The 20,361-nt window shown below is 40.4% G+C and overlaps 1 pseudogene; it reads left to right on the top strand.

Annotated features, from left to right (window-relative positions):
* Positions 1 to 2,446: 2,446 nt before the first annotated feature.
* On the top strand, positions 2,447 to 16,384 carry LOC140855297 (uncharacterized; annotated as a pseudogene).
* Positions 16,385 to 20,361: the final 3,977 nt, after the last annotated feature.

The raw sequence follows: 20,361 nt of genomic DNA, 5'->3' as shown, positions 1-20,361 counted from the left end.
ATAGTTATTGATACCCTTGCATAAAAGCCCAAATCCTTGCCTAAGAATAATTTTGAAAACATTTTAAAGCATTTCTAAAATGGATAGTGCATTTGTTGCTCACCCAGTTGGGCCAACAGTTTTGAGCCGGTTGAACTGTGTTTCTTGTCTTATATAAAAATCAGACCTCCAATATGGTTCACCGGCTTTTTTTGATCGGAGCAATCTTTTTCACGTTTAAAAAATTTTATAACCATAATCTATACTAGAAGCTCTATGTCGTATCGCCATGCAAGTGAAGATGGAAGTAACAAAATATGGCATTTTGTATGTAACAGCACATATAAAACATATGTTGCATATATGTAAGTTTTTTGTGGTCACTATTTTAAGACACTTCTTGCATAAAAATTAGGGACTCCACATGATACATTTAGTGAATAAGGTGTTGATGATGATCATCAAATTTGGGTAATTGATATCCATTAGGAGATTCTTAATTTGTGCAAATAGTATATCAAAAGTGTTATAACATGGTTGAAAGCTAGCCCCTTTTCTGAAAGAATAAAACCGCGACAATGGACAAAGCGCAAGGAGTCTATTTGAACATCCATGCTCATAAAATGTTTTATTTTAATTCTTGTTCTCCATATAAGAAATGAAGTGATGGATTGATAAATATGTACCAAGTTTTTAAAAATGTTCTCGTTTTCTTTATTATGAAATCTTTTGTTGAGATTTGATGCTTCGAGATTCGGCCCATAAAGAGCCTATAGCGGGGTCCAGTACCACGAAGAGAGTCCAATGAGCCCAAGAATAGTTCAAAAAGAATCTAGACGAAAGAGATACGCGCAAAAAAAAGCTCAAAAATAGATGGCACGGCCCATGGGGTGGCGGAGGCCGGCGGCGATATAGCTAGGCCCGGCGACGCGACCCAGCATGCGGATGCATGGGCATGGCCCAGGCCCAAGCGTGCGCATGCGGGCACACGGCCCACAGCGTGCGACAGCATGTGGTGTACCTTAGTCCATCGTAGATCGTGGTCCATGGAGAGGTGTGTGGACTGTGCATCCGTTTTCCTGGCTTTCATGCGGTCCACGATGGACCGACGGCATTTTGGAGTACGTTTCTCACAGTCTTTGAGGATTTTTGTGGACTGGATGATCAGACGCACGATCGAACGACAACTGGGGGCTTATGGGTGCGATCTGGCGGTTCAGGAGATTCTGGGGTGTTACCAGGAGTCCTGTTACATCTTGAACTCGAGATTGAATATGGATTTTGGCTTTTAAGAGGCCTGCGACGAAACAAAGAGCACCCATGGCCTGTGGTGAGTTCGGCAGAGACCTGTGTGCAGCAACTAAGAGACGAAGAGTTAGGCAGCAAGCAGCAGACCTTAAAAAGGCACTGACAAAGAGCAGGAGCAAGGGCTTTAGGCAGACTGTCAAATAGCGGACAGTGGTCATTTTGGGGTTCAGGGGGTCTTTTTGAAAAAAAAAAATTTGTGAGGAAGTACTTCTTGTAAGAGAGAGATTAGGTATACGAGGATTGAGGGTGTGATCTCATTTTATAATTTTTTCTTTTTCATAGTGAAGCTTGCAGGCCCCATGGAGCAATATTTTTAGAACCGAACCGATCGGATCGACCGATCGAATTGGAGATCGATTTTAATCCCGGTCCAGAGCTTAGACATGATTCGGTAGTTTTTCAACCCATTAAAAATTGTAAAAATCCGATGAACCAGTCGGCCCGTGATGAACCGATCAGATCATGGGTCGGACAGCACGGCCGCTGGGGAAGGGGAAGGATTTTTCATCCATATCTGATCCATAAAATCGTTCGACTTTTCATTTCCATTCTCCTTGGCTTTTTGTTCGTCGTCACCTCCTAGAGCCCCAAACTCATCATCGTCGCTTGCCGGACAAGCGCTGCCGAGTCTCTACCTCTCTAGGATCTAAAGCCTAAAGGTGCAACCGCACCATCTCCCCCCTTCTTCTCTACCGTAGACAACCCTCCCTCCTCCCGCAATCGCACCGCCTCCCCTCCCCCATTCTTCTTCTCTGCTGCAGACCCCCCTCCTGGTCTTCTTCTCCGCCATAGACCCCCCTCCTGGTCTTCTTCTCCGCCGCAGGTCGCCGCATCCCTCCCCTGCCTTTCTTCTTCTCCATCGCAAAACCCCCCTCGTCTTTTTCTCCGTTGCAGGCCGCCGCCCTCCTGCCTTTCTTCTTCTCCGCCGCAGACACCCCATTTTCTCCGCCACAAGTCGCCACCCCCGCCTTTCTTCTTCTCCATCACAGAAACCCCCCCTTCTATGGGTCACACCTGGACTAGCTCCGCAGAAATCCTGACTCCCAAGTCCCAATCACTGTCATTAATTTTACAACATATAATATAATATTAATTCTTATTTATTTTATTACAGAAGCTGCATATAATATGATATTAATTTTTTATTTTATTACAGTAAATGGAAGTTATAGATTCATGTTCAACTCTATCTGATGCACAAGCACAATCAACCCAACGAATTCAACAAAAGAAAGATATAGCATGGAAATACATTACTGAGGTGTGAAATGACCAAGAAAAGAAGATACTCATTTATGATTTTTGTTGCAAGCCACTTGCTGGTAGGGGCCTTAATCAAATGAAGCAACATCTTGTTGGAGTCAAAAGTCAAGTGAGAAAATATTCAAAAGTTTCTTTGGATATCTAGAATTTGGTAGCACAATCCTTGAAAGAGAATATTGATAAAGCACAAGAGAAGCGAGGTATCTTTAATGATGGAAATCCATATGATCAAAATATGCATAGTTTGAAAGATGATGAAATGTAAGAAAGACCCTATTTGCCTACTAAAGGAAATGCTAAAGATGGTGACGGACAATCCTCCAAAGAAAAAAGAAAGGCTAATTATGTATTCAAAATTATTTCAAATTGGGTATTTGTGGTCCTTCTCAACCAACTATCAAAGCTTGCTTGCAAAGTCTAGAGAAATGGCACGACACTGATTTGTCTATTACTTATTGGTTCTACCATGCTTGCATCCCAATGAATGCGGTAAATTCTTCTTCTTTTCAAATTGCAATTGATAAAATAGCATCTATGGGTCATGGATATACTGATCCTTCTTATAGTGCTTTACGTGTCAATTTATTAAGAGATGTCAAGAAAGATGTATAATTAATTATTGATTCTTATAGAAGTACGTGGGTTGATTGTGGTTGCACTATTATGGATGATGGATGGACAGATACTAAACAGAGGCCATTGATAATTTTTTTAGTATATTCTCCTAAGAAAATATTATTTATTAAATCAGCTGATACATCAAATATGGTACCAGATTATGAGACATTGTGCAACTTATTTGCTGAGATTGTTGAAATGGTTGGTGCTAGTAATGTGGTTCATTTAGTGACAGACAATGCATCCAACTATAAAAAAGCTGGAATAGAGGTTTCTAAAAGATATCTAAATATTAGTCAATCATCGTGTGCAGTACATTGTCTTAATTTGATCATGAAAGATGTTAGAAAATTATCTCATGTGCAAAGTATTGCTGTCTTTGCATCAAGAGTAACTATTTTTATCTATAATTATAAACATACATTGAATTGATTAAGAAAAAGACTAAACTGGAGAGAGATAGTTCCCCTGGGCCAACTCGTTTCGCCACTACTTTTATTATATTAAGGAGCTTACATGACCATAAGGAAGACTTGCAAGCTTTGGTTACTAGTTTTGATTATAAGAAATTTTTAAAATTATCGAAAGCAAAAGAAGTGAAATAAGTCATTCTAGATGAGAGATTTTGAAATAATTGCTTAATCATTGTGAGGATCATGGCACCATTGATACATTTATTGCATATTGGTGATTATGATGAGAAACCTGCATTGGGATATGTGTATGAAGGTATGTATAGGGCACGCAAAGGTATTAAGAAATTATTTAAAGGCAAGAAGAGATCATATAAGCCTTACACGGATATCATAAACAATCGTTGGGATAAGATGTTGCATCAAAGTATCCATGCTTGTGCATATTGGTTGAACCTGACTTTTCAATATGATCAAAATAATTTTTATCAAAAGTCGAAAATTATGTCAGGGCTACTTGATATTATTAAGACCAAAGCAACAGGGAGTAAAACCAAATTGTTGGATGAGACAAGACTGTATAGAGAATGTCTGAAAAATTTTGGATGATCGATCACTATCATGTCTTGCAAAACTACTCGGTCCGGTAAGAAATGCAAAATTACAAGTTTATAACTTATATACTTGTTTATACTTTATAATAGAATTTTTAATGCAATGTGTGAAATTTGCGTAGATGAATGGTGGACGATGTTTGGTGGTGATGCTCCTAATTTGCAAAAGTTTGCAGTTAGACTTTTTAGTCAAACAGTTTCTTTTTCGGGATGCGAATGCAATTGAAGTGTATTTGAACGTATTCATACTAAAAAGAGAAATAGGTTGGAGCACCAAAGGCTCAATGACCTAGTGTATGTTCATTATAACTTACGTTTACAAAATAGATATTAAAAATAATTTTATATTTTTATATTTTAAATGTGATATTATGATTTGGCTATATGTTTTTCTCAATTCTAGTAGGTATTTGTGATGATTTAATACAAGAATATCAGCCATAAAAATTGAGATCAACATAATTGTGTGCTCAAGCTTTCCTTTCAAAAGCAAAGTTGGAGAATCAGATCTCTGTTTTAGACTAGAATCTATACTTTATGATGTGTTGATGATACTAATGTGGATTATAGTTGAATAAGATTTGTTATAGATCTGTACCTCGACTTCGACCCCAACAACCTCGCTATCACCGATCTAGGCATACCCGAGCTGCTGGAAATGGATATCAACTTCACAGAATAGAATCTTGCTCTTGACGACCAATAGATTGTCCCAAACAACCTACCGGTCATTCGTTACGACCAACTTGATCAGCTATAACTAAGCTATGTAGAATTGATTTTCTAAATTGAAAAAGTTCAGATAAGGAAGAACTCCTTTTATGGTCCAATCTCCCGTAAAAGGAAAGTCTTCCGAATCTATCTTTGCGATAAATTCAGAATCTGTCAGGACTCCGAGATGGATACATCTCCAACTCCTCTCTTATAAATAAAAACTTCAGGATCCTCCAAAGGTATGCAATCAATCGACTCTTAACTCTTTCCTCTGATCATTCTCCATCTCCTGACTTGGACGTTGGAGGGTCACACCAAACTCACCTCTCCCGATGTCAACTTGTTTTGCTGGTGCTCAAACGAATTTTCCAGTGACGAATTCATCTTGGCCATATCTACCTCGACGTCCGACTTTAGGTGGAGAGATCGGCAGCTAGGGGTGGCAATCGAGTCGGATCGGATCATAAACGGGTCGGATCAGAAAATCGTTAATCCAAATCCGACCTATTTATTAAATGGATTAAAAATTCAATTTGAATCTAACCTCTTTATTAAACAGATAATCCGATCTCATCCGTTTAATCTATTTATTAAATAGGTCAAATTAGGTTAAACGAGTTAAACAGGTTAGATTAAATAGGTCTGAAATAGGTTAAACAGGTTAAACGGATCTTAAATGGATTAGTCAGGTTAAACAGATCGGATTAAATAGGTCAGAAATAGGTTAAACAGGTTAAATGTGTTATCTGACTCAACTCGATCTGAATATTAAATAGATTAAATGGATTAAATGGGTCAGATATCTAAAACTCAAATCCGACCCACTTATTAAACAAGTTAAATGAGTTGACCCATCTATGATCCAAATCTGTTTAGCTTAAACCCAAATCTATTTATGGTAGATCGAACACGGGTTGGATTGGCGGGTCGGATCATATTTTGCTAGTTCTATCAGCAGCAACATTTAGCACTAGAAGGAGGGGCCTCTTCGACTAGTCTCGAGTTCTTACTTCAAGGCTAGTCCTAAGGTCCTATTTCAAGAGGAGAGAGAGTTTATCATCGATCGTTAAATCACCATCAGGATACGTAAAGGAGCATCGAATGCCTCACAATGCATAAATGGTCGACAGGCCAACAATGCCCGGCCAATCAATACTTCACCATTGCCACCATCGACGAATCCCCTAGTGGCACCAGCCACACTGGCAGCACCCGCGGCACCACCAGCACCAGCTATCTCCCATGATCAATACAATAGCCTTGTCCAACAAGTGGAAGCACTTTCAACTGCAGTGAGGGGGATGCAACAAAATACGGAGCTATCCCCTACCACAAATGATCCACAGCTTGCTAGAGGAAGGTCAATGAACCACCTTCCACGTAGTCCAAGAGTAGAAGCTAGTCGCCACAGCCAACCACCAAGTCCACCACGTCGTCGCACTAGGAGATCCCCCATTCCTATTTCTAGAAGAGATTTAACGTCGGGTCATGTTTGCCCTCAGCATCGATGAACTCAGGATGATGAGATGGAAAAGAAGCTTAGGAAGATGTAACAACAGCTAGATGCACTCTGGGCTCCAAAGCATCCAGAGGATGACTTAGGGTTCAATATTGATCCACCCTTCACTCAGAAGATAATGGACGAACCTCTTATGTCCTGATTCAAAATGCTTCAGATGGAGTCCTATGATGGAACAACCGATCCGATTGATCATTTGAAAATTTTTTGGATCTTGATGCTTCTCCAAAAGACTAGTAATGCAACTCTCTATCAAGCCTTTCCTTCTACTTTGAGAAAAGCAGCTCATCATTAATACTCCAATCTGCAGTCAAGCTCTGTGAATTCTTTCCACCAATTCAGTTGATTTTTTGCTGTGCACTTCATCAGCAGTCAACGATAGGGACGAAATTCAGACTTCCTCGTCAGGATCAAATAGAGGGAGAATGAATCTCTGTGGGATTATATAAGCTGATTTAATATTGCGATCTTGGAAGTACGGAACTTGGATCAGTCCGTAGCTGTGACTGCATTCAAAGTCGGGCTCCAGCCGAATGATCTTCTTTATTCTCTCAATTTGAACTATCCAAAAGATTTTTCTAAAATATTGGAGTGAACCAAGAATGATGCTCAAGCCGATGAAGCTTGGGATCAACAAGGAGAGAGTCTTAGCCAAGCTTCACACCAGAATTTTGGCTTTGAGAAGAAGAAAGATTCCTGGTGAATACAGCACCGACGCCCAGAACCTCGGCTTCATCATTTTCGGACCCCTCCTCGAAATAACCGACCTAGGTCCCCTACATCGGCTTATCGATCCAAATCTCCCCCGCAAAAGTTTCATTACTTTACTCCTCTTAATACCCTCCGAGCTCGTATCCTTATGGAAATAGAGCGTCAAAAAGAGCTCCCGCAGCCAAGGAAGATGATCACTCTAGCATGCAAAAGAGATCCAAACAAGTACTATAGATACTATTGTGACCACGGACATGACATAGAGGATTGTTGGCAGCTCAAGGAGGAGATCGAAGCATTGATTCGGTGAGGATGTTTGCATCGATATGTTGATGAATATCAGATCCCAAGAAATCCTCATGAAGAACCTCTCCGATAGGAGAATCTCTGCAGAGATCAATCGGTTGCAGGAGAGATCCATATGATCTCTAGAGGGCATCTCGGCCAACATGTTTCAAGTCCAAGCCGAGCTAAAAATAATAAGTCAAAGAAGCAAAAGGTCGGCAACGAAGTTACTTTCTCGGACGATGATCTTAATGGAATAAAATATCCCCACGATGACCTTGTTGTTGTTTCTTTAAATATTGTCAATTATGATATACTTCGGATATTGTCCCCATGAAGTTTAGTTGATGTCTTGTTTTACGATATTTTTGTTCGTATGAACCTAGATTCTGAGTTGTTGATGAAGAGGATTATTCCTCTAATTGGGTTCTCAGATACTACGATCCGAGTAGAAAGAACAATCTCTCTGGCCACCATTATTGGGCATGCTCCAAACAAGCAGTTGTGCAAATAACTAATTTTGTTGTAAAAAGCCCATCCATGTACAATGCTATACTAGATCATCCCAGGCTCAATGCACTTAGAGTTATAGTATCGACCTATCATCCGATGGTAAAATTTTCTACCCCAAAAGGAGTTGGCGAGCTCCAGAGAAACCAATGACTTGCAAAGGAATATTGTATAGCGACCCTATGAGGAGCCGCACCTATAGATCAGTCAGTGAATGAGCTAGATGTACGAGATAAAAAATTCAAGCAAAGAGGACAACCTGTGAAAGACTTAATAGCAGTACCTATTGGTGGAGACCCAGATAAAATAGTGCAAGTCGGCTCAAATTTATGTAAAGAAGATCGTCAGCACCTTATTTCTTTTCTGCGAGCTAATGTTGACATATTCGCTTGGTCGGCTTCAGATTTGCCTTATGTAGACCCAAAGGTTATGGTACATCGGCTTAACATGATCCAAAGCATCGTCCGATCTGACAGAAAAAGCATCCTTTTGCTTCTGACCAACAGAAAGCTATTCGAGAAGAGATAGATAAACTTTTGAAAGTCGGATTCATACTAGAAGTATATTATCCGAAATGGCTAGCCAACATTGTCCTTGTCCTAAAGTTCAATGGAAAGTGGTGTGCTTGCATTGACTATACCAATCTCAATAAGATATGTCCGAATGACAGTTACCCTCTACCTCGCATGACCAATTGGTGGATGCAATCTCGGAACATCAACTTCTATCATTTATGGATGCCTTCACTAGATATAACCAAATTTGAATGGTCCCTGAGGATGAGGAAAAAGCTTCTTTTATCACCGACCAAGGCCTTTTTTACTACAGGGTCACGCCATTTGGCCTTAAGAATGCTGGGGTGACCTATCAGCGGCTCATCAATAAGATCTTTAAGAAGCAAATCAGTCAAAATATAGAAGTATATGTCGATGATATGCTGGTCAAAAGTCGAGCCGTCGAACATCATATTGCCGACCTTGAAGAATCTTTCACAACTTTACGGCGATTTCGAATGAAACTCAATCCCAGTAAATGCACATTTGGGATCATCACTGATAAATTTCTCGACTTTATGATGTCATAATGGGGAATCAAAGCGAATCCAGAAAAGATTCAAGTTCTTCAGAAAATAAAGCCGCCAAGGACAATTAAAGAGATGGAGCATCTGACAGGGAGGATCGTAGCCCTAAATAGGTTCCTATCAAGGTCGGCCAAAAGAAGCCTTCCTTTCTTTAAAGTCCTTAAACAAGCAAAGAACTTTCAATAGACAAAAGAGTGTCAGACTGCATCTGATGATCTAAAAAAGTCCCTTGACTCATCTCCTCTCCTTAGTATGTTTGAACTTGGAGAAGTATTATACTTGTATCTTTCTATTTCTCCTTCTGCGATCAGTTCCATCCTCGTTCGTCAAGAAGTGAAGGTGCAAAAGCTGATCTATTATGTTAGCTGCATGCTTTATGATGTCGAGACTAGATACACAAAGCTTGAAAAAGTGATCTATGCTCTCGTGATCTCATCTAAGAAATTATGATCATACTTTCAAGCTCACACTATAGCCATCCTCACTGATCAGTCCATCAGGTCGATACTTCATCGATCAAAAATCTCAGGGCGATTAGCCAAATGGACCATTGAGTTGGGTGAATTCGATATCAAGTATCTATCTTGATCGTCTATTAAAGCTTAAGCATTGGCTGATTTCATCTTAGAATGCATTATCCTGGATGAGGAGAAGAATGCTGAGGAAGCTAGATCAACAATCGATGAGTGTTGGATTTATTCTGCATATAGATGGTTCCTCGAACACCACAAGTTCGAGAGCTAGGATGATCATAACCAACCCAGATGGGATGGTCACAGAATACGCATTATATTTTGAATTTTCTACCTTTAACAATGAAGCTGCATATGAAGCGCTGGCAACTAGGTTGAAAATGGCAAAAGATCTAGGAGTGAAGCACCTTAGGGTTCATAGCGACTCTCAACTTATCGTCAGCCAAGTGTAAGGAGAATATGAAGCTCAAAAATCGAACATGATGAAGTATTTATAGAAAGTCAAAGATCTTACCTCCAACTTTAATACAATGAACATCCTGCAGATATCGAGGATGAAAAACTTGTGAGCCTATCTACTTTCAAAATTAGCAACAGTGGGTGCAGCCGACTTAAAAAGAACCTCATACATGAAAACTCTAGAGAAGTCGAATATTGAAGAGCTTGAAGTAATGCAAACGAACCATGAGCCGAGTTAGATTAATCTCATTTTACTTTATTTGCAACATGGAACATTGCCTACTGATCGGGATGAGGCAAAGAAGTTGAAATATCTTGCCACTCAGTACTTTGTCTATGATGGAAGGTTATATAAAAGTTCTCTTACTCTACCCTTGCTCCGTTATCTCCGCCCTTCGGAAGTAGAGTATGCTCCACGAAAAGTTCACAAGAAGATTTATGGTAATCACCTGGGGGGCAAAGCTCTTGCTCATAAGGTGCTACGATAAGAATATTTTTGACCAACCATTTAGAGAGATGCCGTCGAACTGATAAATAAGTGCGATCAGTGCCAAAGGACTTCAAACATTCAGTACAGACCTTTAACACCTTTGGCACCGATCACAACCCCATGGCCCTTTGCACAGTGGGGAATGGATATCCTTGGGCCATTTCTGATGACAATGGTATAAAAAAAAATTTTGCTCATGACAATCGACTATTTTATCAAGTAGGTAGAGGCAGAACCATTGGCAACCATCACCTCAGTAAAGGTTTGTGATTTTGTGTGGAAGTCAATCATCTCTCATTTTAGGTTGCTAAGAGCAATTATCACTGGCAACGAACAACAGTTTGACAATCCGAAGTTCAAAGAATTCTGCAATAGATTGGACATCAACCATCGACTGATCTCTGTAGCTCATCCTTAGAGTAATGGTGAAGTCGAGGTGACGAATAGAATCTTACTACAAGAATTGAAAGCTTGGCTTGGTCAAGTAAAAGGATTGTGGATCGAAGAGCTATATCATGTGCTCTGGACATATCGAACAACTCAGCAACTTCCAATAGGGGAAACACCCTTCATGTTAGCCTTCGGCACTGAAGCCATTACACCTTTGGAGATCAGCCTATCGACCTTGCACATGAAAGAATTTGAGGCAAACAGCAACTCTTTTGGCATGAGAGCAAATCCGGACTTGTTAGAGGAAATCCGAGAACGAGCGCGGATGCGAGCGGCTAACTATTAACAAAGAGTAGCTCGGTATTATAACTCTCAGGTCAAAGAAAAATCTTTCTTGGCAGGGTAACTAGTCTTTTATTGAGTTGAGGTCTCTTACTCTACCGAACAGTCAAAGCTTGCATCGAATTGGGAAGGCCTTTACCGCATCGTCGAGATAGTCTGACCAGGAGTTTATCGACTTAGTTGGCTGGACGGAACACCAATCCCCAGGATCTGAAATGCAAACAACCTACGTATGTACCACCCCAAACTATAATTTTTATTATTATTGAATTGAATAATAAATTATTTTTTTATGGTATTAAACTACATGTTCTATCAAGAAATATGTGCCTCGTCCATGAATAGGGTAGGGGCTATATTTTTATGTCTCGTATAGTTATCGACGGCCCAATCGCGGTCCTCGACTTCGATCGAAGAATGGAACGTGTCTCCATGACGATCTCCAAAACATGCGATCCTCGACTACGATCGAAAAATGGAACATGTCTCCATGACGATCTCCAAAACATACGATCCTCGGCTATAGCTGAAAGGCAGAACATGTTCTCCATCAAATCATCAAATACATGATCCTCGGCTACGATCGAGAAATGAAACTTATCTCCATGACAATCTCCAAAACATGCAATCCTCGACTACAATCGAAGAGCAAAATATGTTCTCCATCAAATTGCTAAACATGCAGTCCTCAGCTACAGTCGAGGAACGGAACATATCTATATGACGATCTCCAAAACATACAATCCTCGACTATGATCGAGGAGCGGAACATGTTCTCCATTGAATCGCTAAACATGTGATCCTCGGCTATGGCTGAGGAACAGAACGAGCTCTCCAACCAACTCTCCAAATGCTTGATCCTTGGCTATAGTCGAGGAATCTCATCGGATCGTATGTATGATCCTCGTCTATGGTCGAGGAACAGAATGAATCCCTATGACACTTCATATTCTTATCATGACGAGCTACATCAATTGTTATTAAATTTTATCATTCATTATTAGAAGAACGACCTACGATTAACAAGCGTAATCTCAAGAAATTTGAAGAAGAACAAGCTTAACAACTATCAAGTGAAGATGACGTTCTCATTAAAGAAAAGTTTTTATAGGTAAAGATTGGTTTGTTACAAAATACCTCGGTCACAATCAAGATTACAAAATAAAATCAATCGAATGAGCTCGAACATGACTAAGCTAAGATAAAAAAACTATGAAAGCAAAAGAACTTCAAGTCTAGCGGACAGGTGGATCCTCGACGTCGGCCTGATCAAGGAGAACAATAACGGCAGGTGGGGCTGGGACTGCTTCCTCGACTGTCCTATCTTTCCATTCGGGGCTAAAAAGATTTTCAACCCACAGCTCTTCATTTTCGCCCTCATCGATCTCTTCCTCGTCGTCCGACTCCAACAGGTTGAGATTGAAATTTGAGGCCGTCTTTTTGATCTTCTCCTTGATAACGGCAATCCCCTTCTCGAATGAGGCTACATTGAAGTCTGTCTTAATGTTGTGGAACGCCTCCGAGGATTTGAAGGCTTTGATCGCAATGCCTTTGGCAGCCTTCAGCTCGTCCTCGTGCTTCTTTGTTTTGGCTACAAACCGAGCATCAAAGTCAGCCCGAGCTTTTGAAAGCTCGGACTCCTGTCGCCTAACCTCCTCCTCTGGTGACTTGACTTTTTCCTCAGCCTTAAGCTTAGCAATATGGGCGTTGTTCGTCCTCCTACTGGCCTGGCCGGCCTTCTCCTCGATTTTCTTTGAAATTCGTTGAGCTCTGTACATCGCCTTGGTGTAGTAATCCACGTGATGGGTGAGCTGAAAAAAAAATTAAATAAAAAATCAATATTAAATACTGGAATCTATCATCATCGAGCAACTTGAAGAAGATCATCGCTTATCCGGATTAGTGAGTCGTATACATCCTGCATACGAAAGGCACCTCCTTGAGCATTGAAGGATTCGAGATCGGCTGGAAGGAGGATTGATTGGATCATAGATTGGGCAACTCGAAAGTTGTTGATCGCCGACCTAGTATCCTGAGCTCCAGTCCCCGAGGAAGCTCCGACTAGAGCAGAGGATCCAGCTTGAACATCGGCCGGATGCAAAGATATTTTAATAGAAATTTTTGGCCTATCTGAACTCCTCTGCGATGAGGATGTAGGGGCTCGGGGGGTGAGTTTCCCTGCTGCAGCAGATTGGAAAGGCATGACCTCCCTCACGAAGGCTGCCAACTCCCTCCTTGGGGTTCCACTCGGCCTCGAGGTACCTCCAGCGGTAGCAGGGTGGGCAAGAACGGCCTCAATGTAGCCACACTTTGGAGCTGAGACCGTGCTTGCCTTCTTCCTCTTCAAGACTCGATTCAGAGCCTCGAAATCTCTGGGATCCATTTCTGCATGGGGTACGAGGTTAGTTGAAATAAAAATATGGTCAAAATAAATAAAGTGTACCAAACAGCAACTCACTTTTCGAGTCAGCTAGACTTAATCCAACCCTGAACAAAGCATCCTCAGTGAGAAATTCGGCTAACAGAGGGGGGGTCTGACTAAAGATCTACATTAAGACCTTCTTCTCAGCTTTAGTTAAGACTGGAGCTCTGACTACTGACCTATGTGGTCTACCTCATGACGTATTAAAGTTTCAGGGATGCTCGATCGAGATAAAAAAAATGCTCCATCCAGTTATGTTTTGAGGTAGGAGCTCGGAAGAGACGACGTCTCCATCGAGGAGAAATATACCACCATCCGTTCTCTATGGGATGCTCGTTGAAAATGAAGGAGGCCCGAAAGAGACGAGTGGTTGGCTCGACTCCGAGGAAGATGCAATAGGAAAAGAAACCTATGATTTGATGCTATGAGTTCGGCACAATACTACAGAAACTTGTCTTATATAATTTAAGAACTTCCACTATGAGATAGTAGAGAGGCAGCTGAACTCCAGTTTTTAAGGCTTCCTCGTACATGCCAACTCGGCCTGGAGGAGGAAGAGCTATTATTTTATTTGGGAGGGCCACCTCTAATCTAAACTCGACAGGAATCTAGTATTTCAATCTAAAAATTTCTAAGTCCTTAGAGGTGAGGACAGAGTCAACCATGTATGGACCAAAGTCCGGAATCTTGGATCTACCTGAAGAGCATGCAACATCAAGCTCGGGATCTATGCCCCTGACGTTATCCCCCGAGCTCCATGTCACAGGAGCTCCACTCTCAGCATCGTCTCCCATACTTAATACCTCAAGACTCGGACTCCTAAGGCCGTCACCTGAACTCCAGGTGTCAGCAGAAAAGCTAGACTCACTCATGAACAAAGAGAGAGGGACTAGCCTAAAGATGAAGTGGCTGAGCAAATGAGGGATGAGGAAGACCAATTAGCTCGACTTTGCCTGAGTAAGTCTGCAGAAATGCCAAAGTGCCAGAGTTTTCCCTCCGAACAGTAGAAGCAGTAAAAAAGGAGAGTTACCATGGTCCTATCTATAGGACTCCAGAACGGCTTCGATCTACTGATGATTTACCTCCTCCGTCTGATGTTTGACAAATGTCACCCAGTGATTGGTCAAGGCATAGCTCCCACAGATCCGAGGAATTGGCACTTTAGATTCAAAGACGGTTCACCTCAGCCATTCGATTCCCGACACATGTCCTCCATGAATAGTTCAATCCTCTTATGCCCCAATCTCGGCTCAAGTACTCTCTTCGATCAACCTATTAGCAGTTCAACCTCAAGAGTGGTGGGCATCTGTTGTAGATCTGTACCTCGATTTGGCCCCAACAACCTCGCTATCGCCGACTTAGTTATATCCGAGCTGCCGAAGATGGATATCAACTTCACAGGACAGGATCTTGTTCTTAACAATCAATAGATTGTCCCGGATGACCTACAGGTCCTCCATTACAACCAACTTGATTGGCTATAACCGAACTATGCAAAACTGATTTTCTAAATTAAGAAAGTCTAGATAAAGAAGAACTCTTTTTGTGATCCAATCTTCTGTAAAAAGAAAGTCCTTTTTTGAATCTATCTCTATGACAAATCCGAAATCTGTCAGGACTCCGAGATGAATACGTCTCTAATTCTTTTCTTATAAATAAAGACTTCAAAATTTTTTTAAGATATGCAATCAATTAATTTTTAATTTATTTTTTTTATTTTTTATTTTTTAATTTGAACATCGAAGAATATATGTTGAAGTTAATTTTTTTTATATAAATTTATTTTATAGATATTTGAACGAAATCTTCGACGATGGATTTAACACGATCGTATCTATCTCAGTGTCCGATCCCAAGCGGAGAGAACGAGAGCGACAGGATCACGTCTGTTACTGCTTTATTTTGTGCAATATGATGGTGTGTGAAGGTAATAACAAGCCAATCATCATGTCGTTTGTATTGCACCACCAATTTATTACCTTTGTTGACTTGTTGCCGGGCTACTGTCCTTTGTTTCTGAGCCCTGTTTTCTTAGCATGTAAGCTTTAGAAGTTGTGTGGTACTTGTCTCTCACTTCAACGTCACATTTGATTGCATTCAGTGCTGTAAGCAATGTGTGCAAGTCTAATATTTTCTGTCTTTCTTTTTGTTCCCTTAAAGTTGGAAAGCCACTGGGGATTTATTAAATATGGACACAGTTATTACTTGTCACTGCAGTTTAAATACGTGAAAGTTGCCAGTAGCTAAAGATTCTGCGGATACTACCGGAGTAGCAAAAAAACAAGGGAAATAAAAGAAACTACTCACAGGGATTAGGGACTCACTTAAGTCTTTGTGTAATTGCTGACGTGAATTTATAACTTGCTAATGAGATTTTATTTTAAATATTTATAATATTTTAATATATAGATTTAAAATGAATAAGAGATCTTATGATCCAATTAATTATGAATCAATTGATAAAATAAAATTTTATATTATAAAAAAAAATTCTGAAGGTGAGTTTGATTATGATAAGTTAAAAAATATTTTAGAAGAGAAGCAACCAAAAACTAATGAAGGATCAAATTCTAATATTTCTAAAGATACATGTAAAAATATTTATTTTTTTAAAATTTGTTTGGATATATCTCTGAGCTTTTATTTGAAACATTTTATGATGAGTTTTTTTTTATTGTTGTTACAGACAAAGAAGATGATGATGATATGATATTATTGGATGAAGATATTGATATAACATCCCCTGGTGGGGGAGATAATGGTGATCGTGATGAAGACAATGATGATATATAGATGGATATGGATTAAGATATGACTAAAAATACTATGTTAAATTTGATTGTGAAGCAATCTCATTGAATGTTCTTTTGTTTGTGCTATTTCTCGTGTAGAATTTTGTTTGTGTTATTTTTTCTCTAGAATGTTTGTTGCTACCATTCTAATCGAACTTATATTGCTGCTTTTATTTGTTGAAGTTTATGAAGAAATATTGATTTCTAAATTTTTAGATACTTATCCAAAATTAAGAATAGATAAAAATTTTAGATATGCATCATGCACGATTTTGTCAAATTATTAGCCTATTTTTTTAATTTTTTGAAATATTTTTAATATTTTTATATTTTTGAAGAATAAAATATATTTATTACATCATATTTATGTCATGCTGATGTCACGGGTCAATTGATCGGGCCAATCGGTTGACCCAGTTAATCCCTAACCCTTTTTTCATTTCGATCTAGTGTCCGATCCGATTCTAAAAATATTGCCATAGAGGTGAGTCTTTTGACTGATCCACGTATTTGATTGTGTTTCTATTTTTGTTTCTTCTTTCTTCCGCTGCACCGAACGATATCGAAAAGATCTTATAGTGGTGGTGTCCTGATCAGACATCCTCAATAAGTAGTATCAGAGCCAGACGATAACAGGGTGCAGGATGCGACGGTGATGACCAAGATTGAGGATGGAGAAGACAAGCTCGATCAAGATGGAGATCAACAGATTTGATAGAAAGAGTAATTTTTTTTTGTGGGAAGCGAGGGTGAAGGACGTGCTCATTCAACATAGATTGATCGATGCTCTCTTATACAAGAAGAAATCGGACACCATGGAGGAGAAGACATGGGAGCGGCTATAGATGCAGATGATGAGTACCATCTGTATGTACCTGACAGATAAGATGATGATCCATATACTTGGTGAGTCTTTTCTGACGGTGCTGTGGTCGAAGCTCGAGGAGTTGTACATGAAAAAATCTCTCATTAATACTCTCTTCCTCTGGAGGTAATTCTATCAGTTGTGGATGACTGAGGGACAGAGCGTATAAGAGCATTTCAACCATTTTCAGAAGATCCTCACCGATCTCCTCAGCATTGATGAGAAAGTTGAGGAAAAGATCAGGATGCTGGTCTTGCTAGCATCGCTTCCTCCTTCGTATGAGTCCTTGATGACTACTCTTCTAGTAAGAAAGAGCACCATCAAGATAGACGAAGTCACTGCTGTGATTCTTCAGAATGAGATTCTCAGACGGAAGAATCTGACTTCGAGCTCAGATGGTAGCTCAGCTTTGGTGATTTCTAAAGGAGCAAGAAGTAGTAGACGGAGTGACAGGAGATTGCGACGAAGGTGGTCCAAATCCAGAATGAGGGATTTGAGCAAGACTAGATATTATCAGTATAATGAGTTGGGGTATCTAGCCAGAGATTACCCTCAACTCAAGGATCGGACGCGAGCTACTGCAGTGACGGTCAGTAGCGAGTCAGAAGATGATGTTCTGAAGATATCTGACGAGGTATCTACTTCTTTCCAGCAGTAGATTTTAGATTCTGCATGCATCTATCATATATATTGTAGAGAGGAGCAGTTTGACTCCCTGAAGAGCAGTGAAGGTACTTTTCATCTACTGTATAGATTGAGCTGTGCGATCAGAAGTATCAGGATGGTCAGCTGGAGGATACATGATGATGCAGTGAGAAGATTATAAGAGATCTGATATATATCCGATTTCAGACGAAATCTTATCTCACTGAGCAGACTAAATTCAACCGGCTACAGATGCATAGCTGATGGAGGAATCTTGAAGGTTTTGTACGGTGATAAGGCTATTTTAGAGGAAAAAAAGAAGATGAGAGGGCACTACTACCTAGTGGGGAGCCCAGTGTGAGATGGGGCTTTAGGAGTCAGAGGGAGCGTAGAGCAAGATATAGCTCCAGGTGGAGGTGGATCGGACACGAGATGCTAGACTCGAGATGATGAGAGACGATACCGCAAGATGAGATTTCTATTGCCGCAGGAGAATATCCCAAGCATATTTTAGATCAGAAGGAACACAACATACGATGGAGATGGGATCGAGCAGTCTAGCTCAACTTCCATATTTGTCCATCCATGATCAGCAGATGATTGCTTCAGGACATGGGGCCGAGGAGATTTAAAAGCTCTCAGAGTTAGGAGGAGGTTGAATATCGAGTTGAGATGGAGATTGTTGAAATTTGACGTCTCAAGATTCGACCTATAAAGAGTCCACAACGAGATCTAGTATGACGAACGGAGTCCAACAAATCCAAGAACAGTCTAAACGGAGTCCAAACGGAGGAGATACGTGCGAGAGAAGCTCAAAAATAGATGGCACGGCCCACGGGGTGGTGAAGGCCGACGATGGGGTAGCCAAGCCCGACAGCGTGGCCCAAGCCCAGGCATGCGTAGGTGGGGCATGCACACGGGCCAGCCCAGTGGATGTGCGGGCATACAGCCCACAGCACACGACAACGCCCGGTGTACTGTGGTCCATCGCGAACCATGATCAATGGAGAGGCGCGTGGATCGTGCACTCGTTTTCCTGGCCTTTTGCACGGTTCACAATGGACCAATGGCATTTCGGAGGGTGTTTCTCGCGGTGTTTGGAGATTTTCATGGATCGGATAACCATACGCGCGATCGGACGATGATTAAGGGCTTGGAGGTGTGATCTGGCAGTTCAGGAGGTTCTGGGGTGCTACCAGCAGTCCTGTTACGCCTTGGACTCAAAATTGAACATGGATGTTGGCCTTTAAGAGGCCTGTGGCGAAACAGAGAGCATCGATGGCCTATAGTGAGTTCAATGGAGACCTGTGTACAGCAGCCAAGAGACAGGGAGTCAGACAGCAAGCGGCATATACCTTGAAAAGGCGCCGACAGAGAGCAGGATCAAGAGGCTTTAGACAGACTATCAGACAATGGACAGCAGTCATTTCAGGGGTTCAAAGAGTCTCCTTGAGAGAGAGAGTTTTTGTGGGGAAGAACATCTTGTGTGAGAGAGATTGGATGTACGAGGGCTGAAGGTGTGATCTCTTCTTATAATTTTTTTTTTCATAGTGAAACTTGCATGCTCCATAGAGGAGAGCTTTTTGGCTGATCCACATATTTGATTGTGTTTCTATTTTTATTTCTTCTTTTTTTCTGCTGTATCGAGTGGTATCGAAAAGATCCTATAGTGATGGTGTCCTGGCCAGACATCCCCGACATCTTTGAAGAAATTCAACTTTAAAAGATTGGTGGTTGCTTTTATATTAGTCAAAGAATATGATATTTGCTTGGATGTGGGCTCAAAAAAATAGCAATCACCATAACCGTCATAATTATCAATAACTAAGATTAATATGCACACAAAAATATTTTTAGTGAAAATTTTGTTTAGATTTATGTTGAGATAAAGTCAAAAAAAATCTCAGTCCCAAGTATCATTATATGATCTAAAGATGGGAGATTTCCTACTATCTTTATATTTAAAAATATCTGAATTTTTTATATGCAAGTTTTTTATTTTGGCAACAAAATCAATATTTAATACAGAAGAAGAATGAACAGTCATTTACATCCCTTCAAAGCTCTGTAATATTTAAAACATGACATCAAAATTATCTTGGATTAGCTGAAGAGAGTTTTTGACTTGCACCCACTGGCATCCAACAGCAAAATCAATAGAGGACGATATGTTTTCCTGTTTTTATGAGAATCTCTACGACACACAAATCATTGTACAAAGTTGTTGACATTTTAAACATAATAAATCCTTATTAACAAATCATGGGTTTATTGGGAAGGGACAGCTCATGGACCAGATATCTCTCGACTTGGACGCCAATGAATAGTATATATTGCTACGAAGATGATTCCCCTTGCACTTAAATATGATTGTTTTATATAACCATACCCTTTTTCCTTAGACTCGGATAATTATCATACAAATAATGATTGTTCCGGAGTGTAAAGCTCAGATTCCTAGGTTTTAG

Source organism: Elaeis guineensis, chromosome 2 (assembly GCF_000442705.2).
Source record: "Elaeis guineensis isolate ETL-2024a chromosome 2, EG11, whole genome shotgun sequence".
NCBI classification, from domain to species: domain Eukaryota; kingdom Viridiplantae; phylum Streptophyta; class Magnoliopsida; order Arecales; family Arecaceae; genus Elaeis; species Elaeis guineensis.
This window is presented reverse-complemented; position numbering and strand designations above follow the sequence as displayed.